Source organism: Salvelinus alpinus, chromosome 24 (assembly GCF_045679555.1).
Source record: "Salvelinus alpinus chromosome 24, SLU_Salpinus.1, whole genome shotgun sequence".
In the NCBI taxonomy this organism is placed as follows: Eukaryota; Metazoa; Chordata; class Actinopteri; order Salmoniformes; family Salmonidae; genus Salvelinus; species Salvelinus alpinus.
In genome coordinates, this window is record NC_092109.1 from 30,244,690 (window position 1) to 30,259,083 (window position 14,394).

General features: G+C 44.3%; 1 protein-coding gene across 1 annotated transcript in view; it reads left to right on the top strand.

The window, feature by feature from the left end:
- LOC139552576 (neuronal migration protein doublecortin-like) overlaps positions 1 to 14,394 on the top strand; it is an 82,048-nt gene that overhangs the window by 26,196 nt on the left and 41,458 nt on the right. The gene's annotated exons all lie outside the window — the stretch shown is intronic.

A 14,394-nucleotide genomic window follows, 5' to 3' on the forward strand; every position in this document is an offset into this window, starting at 1 on the left:
TTCACTCACACTGGACGGAAAGCAGGTAGGTCACACATTCACTCACACTGGACGGAAAGCAGGTAGGTCACACATTCACTCACACTGGACGGAAAGCAGGTAGGTCACACATTCACTCACACTGGACGGAAAGCAGGTAGGTCACACATTCACTCACACTGGCACACCTCAACGCCCAGTTCACCTCCAGAATGTTAGTTGGACTCAGATAGATGTCAGACTAAGGTCACATTCAGCACTACTAACCCGGAGTCATTATACAAACATCTGAAACAAAAATGAATCAAAAATATACCTAAGAAGTCTCTTATGTTTAGTTCTGTCTCTGTTGATATTGAGAGGCAGCCTGATAATGCCGTATAGTTTGTTTTTCTGTCCCTATAAGGTTGTTTCTATTGAGGCTCTGGGGAACATGCAACCTGGAATAAGAGGATAAAAGCTGGAATAAGTAAAGAGTATGTTTTAAATACTGATGTAATTTCAAATCATTCAAAGAAGAGAATAAAGTCATGCTATGTCATCCCAAAGACGTTTCCTATTACCACAATAAGGTGTTACCTGGTGTATGCCTGGGCCAAGCTTTATGTGTTCCTGCAGGTTGATCATCCCATTTTGGGTTGTTAGGTGCTGTGTAGAGAAACCAACCGCTCCACAGCAGCACCAGCACCAGGAAGTTGAGTCCATAGGTCGGGGGCGACTCACTGACGAGGTGCAACTCATCTGTCTGTTGAGACATACCCACACACCCCTGACTTGACTAAGCAGCCTACCAGTTGGCTGAGGTGGGAAACTTAATCAGAAACGGTGCAGATTGCTCAGATCAAAGACTGACGCTTCTTCAGAGAGCTGGACTGACATCAGATAGTCCCACAGCGATCCATCCATCACTCAGTCAGAAAGGAAGGCAGAGGGAGGCTGCCTTGGCTCCCAGCTCTCTACCAGACCTGCAGTGGAATGGAAACACCCATATAGGCTAGTTATTGATAATCAATATGTGAATTGGCTGTTTCATCATGATCTTCATGACTCAGATGAGATAGAATAGACCTCTACAGCCCAACCATGAAAAGAACATTGCCTTGTTATGAGGGGTTGTAATGCACCATAAGGCATATGAACATTTAAATGACTAATATCCATATGAATCTATTTACACTGCCAGGAGGCCACTCAAAGTGCAGCAATTAGCAGCTGTAAAGACAAACGGCCAGCTGTCCGTAGGCTCTTAAAGCAGTTTAAAGGTTTTCGGTACAATAGAGTAGTAGAAATGGAGGTAATGACAGTGTGTGAGGGCTCCTCTGAGAGGTTAAAGTGCCTCTACCTCAGCAGGCAGCCACAGCCCTGGCCTGGTCAGCCCCAGAGACACACAGAGGACACATCAGGAGGCACAAACAACCCTGATGACCTGACATAGAGAGAGGACATTACATCCACGTTCTAAAGGGTGTCGGCAGTGGTAGAGTGAAATCTGCAATTTTTCGTTTTTTTTTACGATGCCGTCGTTGATTTCATGTCCTTGCTGGGAGCAAAAGACAATTCTGCCCTGTCATAATGCATCTGACTCTGTTCGTTAGAATGTCCTCTTCTCTTCTCCTGGCTGTCCAACACCACTCAGTGCTGCAAGAGGCCAGGCTCAATTAGGCTCCAGTACTATAGTCCCAGTCTTAGCCAGGCTGAGTGTTTACAGATATGGTTAAACTGACTGCTAATCTCTTGTGTCTGGACCACTCTGATTGTATCAGTCATCAAACACGCATCTGAGGCCACGGTCGGCAGACTAACTAAGGAGATCCCCCCCTCTCTCTCTGCCTTTGTGGAGAAGTCAGATCTCCCTTCCTCTGCTTTTTGTTCAGCTGATTGAGGAGAAAGGGATTGTGCTCCCTCTGTCTCTGTTATTTCTTCATTATTATTCCTGTTAATAACGGCAAGATGTAAGTCCAGCAGGCTTTAGAGGACAGAGCTGCAGTGTGGAGATAGCAGGCTGATTCGACTTCACTATCCCACCCCAGGGGCTCACTGCATGTCTGCCCCAGGTCACTGTCTCCTAGTAGGCCCCTTAAGATTTCTGTCACTTTGAGCCTAGGCAGTGTTGTGCATTTCTTTTTAGATATAAGGCAGCTGTGGATCAATATGGATGGAAACATGCTGGACTTATGTCTGTGCGTGTGCACATGCGTGTTTGTATGTGGACACAATACTGTCCAGGATTTATATTCACATTCAGTCTCACATTAAGTCTGATCAGCATATTTCACTGACCCAGTCTGGAGCGATCTCACACCAGGAAACTGAAACTCACAAAACCTGAATGTAGGGCTGTGACGGTCTTGGAATTTGAGGTTACGGTAATTGGCCAGGCCAATGTACATGGTCACCGTCATAACCGTTGGGAGGGGGGATTGGCGTATACAGTGGGGCAAAAAAGTATTTAGTCAGCCACCAATTGTGCAAGTTCTCCCACTTAAAAAGATGAGAGAGGCCTGTAATTTTCATCATAGGTACACTTCAACTATGACAGACAAAATGAGAAAAAAAATTCAGAAAATCACATTGTAGGATTTTTAATGAATTTATTTGCAAATTATGGTGGAAAATAAGTATTTGGTCACCTACAAACAAGCAAGATTTCTGGCTCTCACAGACCTGTAACTTCTTCTTTAAGAGGCTCCTCTGTCCTCCACTCGTTACCTGTATTAATGGCACCTGTTTGAACTTGTTATCAGTATAAAAGACACCTGTCCACAACCTCAAACTGTCACACTCCAAACTCCACTATGGCCAAGACCAAAGAGCTGTCAAAGGACACCAGAAACAAAATTGTAGACCTGCACCAGGCTGGGAAGACTGAATCTGCAATAGGTAAGCAGCTTGGTTTGAAGAAATCAACTGTGGGAGCAATTATTAGGAAATGGAAGACATACAAGACCACTGATAATCTCCCTCGATCTGGGGCTCCACGCAAGATCTCACCCCGTGGGGTCAAAATGATCACAAGAACGGTGAGCAAAAATCCCAGAATCACACGGGGGGACCTAGTGAATGACCTGCAGAGAGCTGGGACCAAAGTAACAAAGCCTACCATCAGTAACACACTACGCCACCAGGGACTCAAATCCTGCAGTGCCAGACGTGTCCCCCTGCTTAAGCCAGTACATGTCCAGGCCCGTCTGAAGTTTGCTAGAGAGCATTTGGATGATCCAGAAGAAGATTGGGAGAATGTCATATGGTCAGATGAAACCAAAATATAACTTTTTGGTAAAAACTCGACTCGTCGTGTTTGGAGGACAAAGAATGCTGAGTTGCATCCAAAGAATACCATACCTACTGTGAAGCATGGGGGTGGAAACATCATGCTTTGGGGCTGTTTTTCTGCAAAGGGACCAGGACGACTGATCCGTGTAAAGGAAAGAATGAATGGGGCCATGTATCATAAGATTTTGAGTGAAAACCTCCTTCCATCAGCAAGGGCATTGAAGATGAAACGTGGCTGGGTCTTTCAGCATGACAATGATCCCAACACACCGCCCGGGCAACGAAGGAGTGGCTTCTTAAGAAGCATTTCAAGGTCCTGGAGTGGCCTAGCCAGTCTCCAGATCTCAACCCCATAGAAAATCTTTGGAGGGAGTTGAAAGTCCGTGTTGCCCAGCAACAGCCCCAAAACATCACTGCTCTAGAGGAGATCTGCATGGAGGAATGGGCCAAAATACCAGCAACAGTGTGTGAAAACCTTGTGAAGACTTACAGAAAACGTTTGACCTCTGTCATTGCCAACAAAGGGTATATAACAAAGTATTGAGATAAACTTTTGTTATTGACCAAATACTTATTTTCCACCATAATTTGCAAATAAATTCATTAAAAATCCTACAATGTGATTTTCTGGATTTTTTTTCTCATTTTGTCTGTCATAGTTGAAGTGTACCTATGATGAAAATTACAGGCCTCTCTCATCTTTTTAAGTGGGAGAACTTGCACAATTGGTGGCTGACTAAATACTTTTTTGCCCCACTGTATCAGACTCAAAATAAACACGTTGCTTTTCTCTGCAACTTCACTATTACCATTACACTGTTATTATCAGAAGCATTTCATTATTATTCGAATTATTGTTACCTCTAAGTATTAGTCAGGTTTACAAATGAAGAAACATCAGATTGGAGAGGAATTACTGAAAGAATAAAGATTTCTGATTTTGAAGCACTAAACCATTCACACCAAGTCCGATGCGTTTTGCCCTCCACTTTTTCCGAACAAGTCGCATAACGTCACCTCATTCTCTGTGTTCTTCACGGGTCCCAAAAAGTCTGACTGTACCCGAGGACAGTCGGACCTGTTCCGAAAAGGCCAGTGGAAAAACAGACCCAAACAGACACATCCCGGTTCGGATCCGCAAGTAGGAAGAGAGAGCAAAAGAAACCTCAGACCGGGCACTGCAAATTTATTAACAATAAAAAAACAGAAATACCTTATTTACATAAGTATTCAGACCCTTTGCTATGTGACTCTAAATTGAGCTCAGGTGCATCTTGTTTCCATTGATCATCCTTGATAAGTTTCTACAACTTGATTGGAGTCCACCTGTGGTAAATTCAATTGGTTGGACATGATTTGGAAAGGCAAACACCTGTCTATATAAGGTCCCACAGTTGACAGTGCATGTCAGAGCGAAAACCAAGCCATGAGGTTAAAGGAATTGTCTGTAGTGCTCCGAGACAGGATTGTGTCAAGGCACAGATCTGGGGAAGGGTACCAAAACATGTCTGCAGCATTGAAGGTCCCCAAGAACACAGTGGCCTCCATCATTCTTAAATGGAAGAAGTTTGGAACCACCAAGACTCTTCCTAGAGCTGGCCGCCCGGCCAAACTGAGGCCAAACTGGCCAAACTGAGCAATCAAGGGAGGAGGGCCTTGATCAGGGAGGTGACCAAGAACCCGATGGTAACTCTGACAGAGCTCTAGAGTTCCTCTGTGGAGATGAGAGAACCTTCCAGAAGCACAACCATCGTTGCAGCACTCCACCAATCAGGCCTTTATGGTAGAGTGACCAGACGGAAGCCACTCCTCAGTAAATGGCACATGACAGCCCGCTTGGAGTTTGCCAAAAGGCACCTAAAGGACTCTCAAACCATAAGAAACAAGATTCTCTGGTCTGATGAAACCAAGATTGAAATCTTTGGCCTGAATGCCAAGCGTCACGTCTGGAGGGAACCTGGCACCATCCTGATCTAACATCTCTGGAGAGACCTGAAAAGAGCTGTGCAGCAACGCTCCCCACCCAACCTGACCTGTGAGAGGATCTGCAGAGAAGAATGGGATAAACTCCCCAAATACAGTGTGCCAAGCTTGTACCGTCATACCCAAGAAGACGCGAGGCTGTAATCGCTGCCAAAGGTGCTTCAACAAAGTACTGAGTAAAGGGTCTGAATACTTAAGTAAATGTAATATTTCATTTTTTTTTTTTTATATATACATTTGCTAAAATGTCTTAACCTGTTTTTGCTTTGTCAGCCCATTGTGTGTAGATTGATGAGGGGAAAATAAAAATTGTCAATTTTAGAATAAGGCTGTAACATAACAAAATGTGGAAAAAATCAAGGGGTCTGAATACTTTCCGGGTACACAATGAATAGCAATATAGTTTGAAACTTATTTAGAGCATTAAAAAAAAAAAACTAATAGGCCTAGAGAAGCATCGATCGATCCTCTTGCTTGCTGAATAGCTATAAAATAGTCTACAATGAACTGGTGGGAAAGTTTGAATGGTGATAGAGACGTGTAGCCTAGCTCTGGTGTGGTGTGATCACATTGGCTAAATTCATACCTTGCTGCACTGATGCACTGATGCATTGCAAACGTAAAAAACAGGCAGAGAGAAATGTATTAATTCAATTCACACACCAAACTTGTTCCGAATAAATAATTGAGGGATTGTGGCAGGACGATATTTTCGCAGTTGGCGTCATAAACAAATGTGCTCGTATTTATTATTTTCTTCATAATTTTTCTGATAAAAATAACATACTTTTTTAGAAAGGGCCTTTACTGAAAATATTACATGATGGACATACTGACAGGCTACTTTAGGAAACTATCAGAATGGACATACTGTAGGCGATAGACTGAGCCAGAACAACCTTGTCAACTGCTGTTGAATAATTCATGAATAGTCAGACACATCCAACCTTTTTTTAAGAGAAGACCAATTTATGTATTTACTGGCAAGCAATGAAAATGTGCATTGTATAAAAGAAAGTCCTCTTTTTTTTAACTGAAGTGGCATAGCCTATAGATAGCAAGGATACTGCTTCTACGCCACTGTGGGATTAGCTGCTGGAGCATCAAACGACAGCTGTAAAGAGGAGATGTAGACAGTTTAAAAGACAGACGGACTAAGTTAGCTAAATAATTGCTTTATCTACATAAAAATAAAAATGAATGTAAGCCTGTTTAAACGGTTTTGACGGTTATTTTATTTTCATGGCCGTCTTCATCCCTAACCGTCAGTTACACAGTTATACTGTACCATCACAGCCATACCTGCATGAGAAGTACAGTAATAATATGCCAAACCTCTTTAGCTTTTATACAAAATGGGGATGTTTTTCCTAAACGAGAGACGGTGTCAAACGTTCATTGTCTGCTTAAAGGCACTAGACCTTCTTTTGGATTGAATCTCAGATCTGTTGTCTCTCTCTAACTCTATCTCTAGGAACTGTTGGCTGTTGCATGCTATGAATGTTTAATAAGATGCACTTCACACACTGATTTTATTGCTGGTTGTATGATTGCATGTGCCATATGTATAGTTTGATGTGATATGATTGTACATATCATCTGTGTTTTTTTGTGTGAAACCCACACGTTTGCCTTTGGTCTGTGTATTACGCAGTACACTCTTAAACCTACATGGCTCTCAGATGCCCTAGTGTGTAGCAGTAACAAACCCACTCTAACCATGTGTTCACCAGCCTAATCAAAGTGTATTATAATACACTGTGTCTGTTTCTCAGAATGTGTCTCCAGTCCTGAGGTTCATTGTAATGCACAGACACGTAGGGTTCACCTCCACTTCTGGAGTGATGAAACTGCGATGTGAGTAGTGTTAGGGCTCTCTTTGTGTGCTGAAGCTGGCGAGGCGGGGTGGCTAGGCTAGCTGCAGACTGCAGGCGAGGCGGGGTGGCTAGGCTAGCTGCAGACTGCAGGCGAGGCAGGGTGGCTAGGCTAGCTGCAGACTGCAGGCGAGGCAGGGTGGCTAGGCTAGCTGCAGACTGCAGGCGAGGCAGGGTGGCTAGGCTAGCTGCAGACTGCAGGCGAGGCAGGGGCGATATGCTGCTGGTGGTGATATGGTAGGGGGAGTCTTGATGCAGTGCCAGCCCCTCCCTGATCCTGCACCGTTCCTCCTCTTCCCATTCCGCACACCGACAGCTGGTGTGACTGGTTGCTAGGAGACCACATCCGAAGCACAAAGAGAGCCCAGCTGGTGTGGACTGGTCTATCAGTCACCACATCCAGTGTGTGTGTGTTTCAATATCAGCTGCCATGTATGCAGTGCTTGACTTGGACTGAAATAGGTGTCTGTACTCATTTTGGGTGCAGGTACTGTTTCTATTTAGCTCCACAATACTGTTGAGCTAATATTCCATAAGAGGAACAGGAGCTCAAGCAGTAGCTAGAACATTTAAGATGCCGGTACTCCTGCCTAAGTCAAGTACTGCATGTATGTAAGGTATGTTCATTGTACACTGTCTGGGTACGTGTGTGTGTGTGCTTTGCATAAGAATTTGACAGTGTGTGTGTAAAAGGGAGCGAGAGAGAGAGGCAGATTCGTGGGGCCAGCTTATTGCATGTTATCCAGCAATTTGTCCTTGAATGCGGACTTCACCACTGTTTATTGCTATGTGAAGATATAGCCCCCCACCAGCCGCCGCCCCCTCCTTCGCTGTCAGTGAGTAAAACGCCACAATTTTCTCCTCAACAGCCTGCGCATTCAGACCCAAGGAGAACAGGGGCGGGGTGATGGGATACAGGATGCATTCTCCAGTTTAAAAAACAGAAAATTGGGATCTGTTTTATATTCACTGCAGGGGATAATTATTCCTTGTATCTAAAAAGCTGGAGTGAATTCCTTCATTCGCCCTCTCCTGTCTTTACAGGGTACATCAGGGAGGAGAGACTTATTTTCCTGGCAGCCATTTTGTCCCTATTTTTTCCTAATAGCTGTGTTCATGGTAGAGTGACTCACTAAATGCCACTGTCCTTTTAACTTGAGGGCTCTCCCAGAACAGGTGTTTTTTTGGCTTTTAACAGCAAGTTCAGGCAAATTGTCGATCAGATTCTTTGTGACTTACACCACAATCGTTTTCTAATATTTGCTGTATTGGGAGTAGCTCTCCAATCTTTCTTTAAATCATCTATTCATTTAAGGAAGTGATGAGTACACTGTTGTGGCCCTCGTTTTAGAATGTTCGTTATGGCATCAAGGTCCTGAGCTGAGCTTGGCCATATGTCTTGTTAACTCATTTCCTACAAAGAGGCACTATAGATGCTAATTAGCACTCAATTCAATCTCATACATCCATGTTCCCTGCACAAGGTCACGCTGCAATTGTCTTAGCACAGTACACCCCCATCCAGTTTGGCCAGTGAATCAGTGAATATGATTTAGGTACGTATGCTTCATGTTTAAATGTTCCCAGGTTGAATGCCTGAAAATCTGACTTTCCTCTGGAGATTGCAGGGTTCTTTCTGTCTGCTCCTCTGATCAGGGGAGGGTTTGCAAGGCATGCAGTGGAGGCGGTTGTCATGGCAATTTACTCCACAGTGATTGACTCGGTGTCTGTGACAATGGCTACGCAGCAAAATACGCTGAGTGTGCTCTTTACATTCTGTAACGGAGCTAGCCGCAGAACTCATAACCTCTCACATTCGTATTCACAATCATTCCTTCTTCCTACCCTGACTCGCTAGTACAGGATTTGAGAGAGAGAGAGAGAGAGAGAGATGGAGGAGCTGAACAAGGGGCATGGCCACATCATAAAGCATCCTGACTGAACATAGCTGCAGGCATCCGGTGCTGCCCTCACCCCAACCCCCATATCTAGCCCACATCAACAAGTGGCCACAACCTGTGGGGATGAGCAGAATAAATCTAATAACACCAGAGCCACATCAGTCAGAGCCACATGGCCAAGCCTGGCCGTCTCAATGGAGATAGCATGGCGGAACCTCGGAAGCATTTGGAGCCCATTAGTGACATCACAGCTGTGATGTGTGACCCTGGGGGCCTCCGGAACATCAGGCACCAGCTGGCCCCCATAACTCTGCGGAGCTGGCTGCCCCGGCTGGCTGCCCCAGCTGGCTGCTCGGCTGGCTGACCCGGCTGGCTGCCCGGCTGGCTGCCCTGGCTGGCTGGCTACCCGGCTGGCTGCTTGGCTGGCTGCCTGGCTGGCTGCCTGGCTGGCTGACTTCTGTTTCACTACTGCTGCCCTCAACACCGTTGAAAGAACCAAGCATGGGCCAATCAGAGCTCTGTAATAGGCTGATCATGGTCTTTTACAGGCAGGGACCTCTTCATTTAACAGTTTTATGTTTTATTAGTCATATCTATGGGATACACCTGTGGTATACACCGTCCAATGAAATGCTTACTTGCAGGTTTCGTTTCGACAATGCAACAACAATAATAAATAAGAAAAGATAAGAATATGAACAAAGTAATTAAAATAAGCATTTTAGCATCAGTATAATACAGGAAGGCACAATTTATAGTTCAATATTTACATGTGTTTGAGAAGGGGGAATTGGGAGGCAAGTGTTTTGAATTGTGCAGTATTTAGAAAACATAAGTCTGGTAGCAGCAGTTGTGATGTGTTTGTGTGTGCTGGTCAGTCCAGGTCAAGTGTTCAGCAGTCTGATGGCTTGTAGATAGAAACTGTCTCTGAGCCTGTTGACATTGGCCCTCATGCTCCGATACTTTCTGATCGACGGTAAGGGTGTAAACAGCTCATGGCTGGGCTTAGCTGGTGCTTTAAGGAAGAAAGGTTCATGGTGATTGACTGTTAAGACCATGTTTAATTATAATAGTACTGACCAGTGGACAGATGTTAACTTCAACGTAGTGATTTGAGCATGGTTTGACTGCCATGGTTATGAAATACTAGACCATAGGATGTTGTCATTACACATCGTAGTCTCCTTCCTTCACCCCTGGTTCCTCTGGGTGGTCTGCACTCAACACTACTCTCCTGTCCCGGAGTCTGTGATTGTGACCACTCCTTACGACCTACAGTATTTGTCCTTATATGGAAGAAAACAAGCTGCATAAAAATCAGAACATTTCCTCTAGACTTTTTAATTGGATAGATAATAAGGTTAGAAATAAAGAATGAGAAGCGAGGCATTCTGCAAGGTAGGAGAGATGAGAAGACCAGACTCTTGACTCTCCCTTTGTTTTGTCCCCCGCAAACAACTTTCATTATTTGAACATTTCCTTGACTTGAGTGTGTATTTATTTTGAGTACTTTGCTGGGAATGTTTCAGTGTCATAACCATCTCAACCTAAATAAGCCCTGGAAGCCTCAGTCCTCTCTGCCTGATGCTTCCTGATACACAGGACTGACTCAATTACCAGAGTGCACAAGGAGAGAGGGATGGGATGGAGGGGGATGATGTGCAGTCCATAGTACTGACCCTGTTCCCAGGCTCCCTAACACATTCTACCCTACTGCCACTCTATACCTCTATATAGAGAAAAGAATAGGAGTTAATTTGACCTCACCAGCAAGAGGCTCTTCAGTCAGCCCTTATCAGATTACAAACAGAGGAGTGTAGTAACAGAGAAAGCAGGTCCAATATCCACCTCTAGGCTCCCTGAACACAGATTTGTGTGTTTGTGTGTGTGTGTGTGTGTGTGTGTGTGTGTGTGTGTGTGTGTGTGTGTGTGTGTGTGTGTGTGTGTGTGTGTGTGTGTGTGTGTGTGTGTGTGTGTGTGTGTGTGTGTGTGTGTGTGTGTGGCGCACCTCTATTTGTGTCAGCTGTTGTTGCAGTAATTAATAATCTAGTGTGTTACACTGAAGAAGGGCTCATATGTCTGTTGAGAGTACAAGCACTCACTTGAAGTCCTATTTAGTAGCGGGCTCTACTTAGGGTAGTTAGTCCAACTCTGCACACTGAGAGCAGGGGAGAAACCACCCAGAGAGCCGTCTGAAAAGCTTGGTTAATACGGCACTAAACCCACCACAGAGCCCGAGTCCACCTCCAGTGACTCACCATCCCCCCAACAATACGTGAAGCCTGAATATGCTGATGAGCTGCATGCAGCCCTGTTTGCTGAATATACCCAGGCTTGTTTCTCGCATCCCTTATTCTGGTCGCCTTACATCCCTAAGTCAAAACACTGCGCCCATGTCGGAGCATCGTTATTTTCTCCAGATCGTTATTTTCTCCCATCGTTTGAACCTCACTGAATTTAGCTCACCGCTAATGGGAATTTCAGAAAACGGCTTCTTATTTGCTGCAGAGCCCCCTCCCTTACAGTACACGTTGTCACAATGCACTGTCAGCAGAGCTGCTGAACACTTGGATTTACCAGTTGTCTTAATGTTTGTTGTCATTGTCTCATATGGAGACCTACTTCACGTTTTGTCATATGTGTGTCATCCATTTTACAAAAGCTTCAGAAGATCCCATAGTGTATGAGACAACCATTTAAGCCAGAGAATACAGTAGGTGTATTGACCTCAGTGACCTATAGCTCATTGTGTTTTTGTGTTCTCTACCTCCCACCTCGAAGCTTTCACAAAGTCATGGTCTCCGCTTTGAAGGGTTCTCAAAGTTTCAGAACAGTGACTAAGATAGAAACAGCATATTTTGTGTTGTGAGCTGCACACCCACGACACTGCCTCTAAATCCTGCTAATCCTCCTTTCCATGGGCCTGTCTTATCCTTAAACCAGCCTCTTCGCTTCCTCTTCTCTGGCGTCAAAGCGCCGGTCGCACCAAAATATCACAGTCCTACTCCCTACCTCCCTCAGGAAAACACACATGACTGCTGGGCTAGATAAGGTATTTGGTATTTTTTTGTAAATAGGTCATTTCAGTTGGCTGTTTGGAGAGTATTGGAGCGGAGGTTCTGAAACATGGCTCTGGAATCAAAGATTAGGATTCTAATCCCCGTTGAGGTAAACATATATGCCATTTTGAAAAGAAACACCATCCTTTCATAGAATTTCCCCAAATATCCTAATATTGTGGCACTACCTGTACTGTAATACGAAGATATATTGGAACAAATGGTATTGTCAAAAATGACATTATTAGGGAACATTGATGTTTGACTTTCAAAGACACTTTGGTAAAGTGTATCAAAGATGCTGCTTTGCTGACACGCCTGATCCCTTCCCAATCTCTCCGGGACCAAAACGCTTGTTCAGTTATCAGAGAGCTGACTGTGGACTTTGAGGTTTTCCCCCCCCCCCCCAAAGAATGCTGATGTACACTAATATAAAATAATATATTTTCTAATGCCCGGTCTGGATTAGGCTCTGACATTCAAACACGTCTCAAAGCCACATTGCGTCAGAGGAGCCACAGTATACGGTGTTATTGGCCACCAGTCCTTCCCCTGCAGTTGTTCCTTGATCTGTGTTCTGTATGGATAGAAATGGGACATGGAGTCAGTGTCCAACCACTCAAATGTGTGCAATGCATGTTTATTGGCTCTATAGTTTTATTGATATGTGTAGCAGAAACATTTGAAGGGAGGGAGATCTTTGCCATTATGACTACTCACATAGTATTTCACCATCTTCATATAACTGATATTGTTCTTAGAGACCGAGAGGGATTACATAATGTGTTATTTTCCTTTATTTCTGAAGCTCATATATTTCCAGAATAATTCCTGGCAAAGAAATTTGCTATCGAATTCCTTCCTTTCAATTAAAATAACTGAAACAAATGTTGATTATCAGCCTAGTGTGATTTAGGCTTGTTATAAACATTTTGTAATCAATTCTGCTCAACATTACAGACCAGATGTGATTAAGGACGAAAGCACATACACTATTACCTTTCACACAATCTATAGGAAAAAGTAGCCCAGTGCTTTATCAACTGCACTCAGGCAGTGGTGAGGGAAATGCAGTGTTTTGTGACGATACAAGGGTCCTGTTTTAGGCATGCTTCAGAGCCCACACTATCAGTCATGGGGAGGAGTCTGCAGAGGAAGGAGTAGAGTGGGGACTTGCCCTCAGGTCAGGTGCAAGTTCCTTCTGGATTCAGGCTCAGGACTTTATTCTGTCACTGTGCTGGTGCATAGTGTGGGTAATGGTGGTGGAGACAGCTTAAATATAAATACCTATTGTTCCTTTGCATGTTCCTTATGACATTCACAAAGGAATTTATTTTCTATCTTCTATCTTTCACATTTCTAATGCCATTCAGCCATGAACTCAGACATTGGGAATGCACATGTATGTATTTCTAAAGAAAACCTAGCCATGTCTTCTCCACCTGCATGCTTGTCCTGCCCACTGCCCCCCTTCTCATCTCATGGGGGACATTACTCTGCTCATCTTACCCCCCGCTCTCTCCATGTCTCTGAGAAAGCCTAGTGCGGCAGAAACTACTGCAGCGTGCACTCCTCTGCTACACCTCATTTCCCATGTTCCTAGGTCTTTAATATTTCACATGGTGCTTGTTTTGTTTCACGATATCATAGCCTGTGTCTATGGAAGGAGATGATATAGTGAATCGGAGATGTTGCTAAATTGCTCTGGGAAGAGCTGCCGAAATGATTTAGCATGGCTGCTTGGCTCTGTAGAAAGAAGATCCCTCGTTTGTCTCCCCTCGCCCCTTGCCTCTCGCTCCTGTCTTCTGGAAAGTACAGCAGTGGTAGGGCCTGCTGACTGTTACTGTGCTGGCTCTACAACAACAGCTAGCAAAGCCCCACAGTCCCACAGACAGCCCCCGGCAGATCAATAGGTATCACAGGCTATCGATTGGCCTCACCTGACCGTCCATACTGACTGAAATACACAAGACAACCCCAACAAAGTGCTCTCAAAGTTTACGGTTGTTCCTTTTGACTTATGCTAAGCAATACTGTATGAGTTACATAAATCTTTGCATGTTTGTTTAATAGTAAGATAAATGTGAACGGGGAGCACTGGATGCATATGAAACAGCTGCATCCTGTAATAGAAAGCAGACATGCATCTGACTGTCACCAACTGATATCTGTTTTTCAGATGAAATAGGAGCAGATCACTGATGGTTTACTCATTGACTCTAACTCCATTCTCTTTTGACTCCTCGTTAACATTAGTTGTGAGTCTCAAGTGTTGGTAAGATAAGTTAGATCCCTCCCATGTCCCAGACCTGTGCTCCTTCCTGA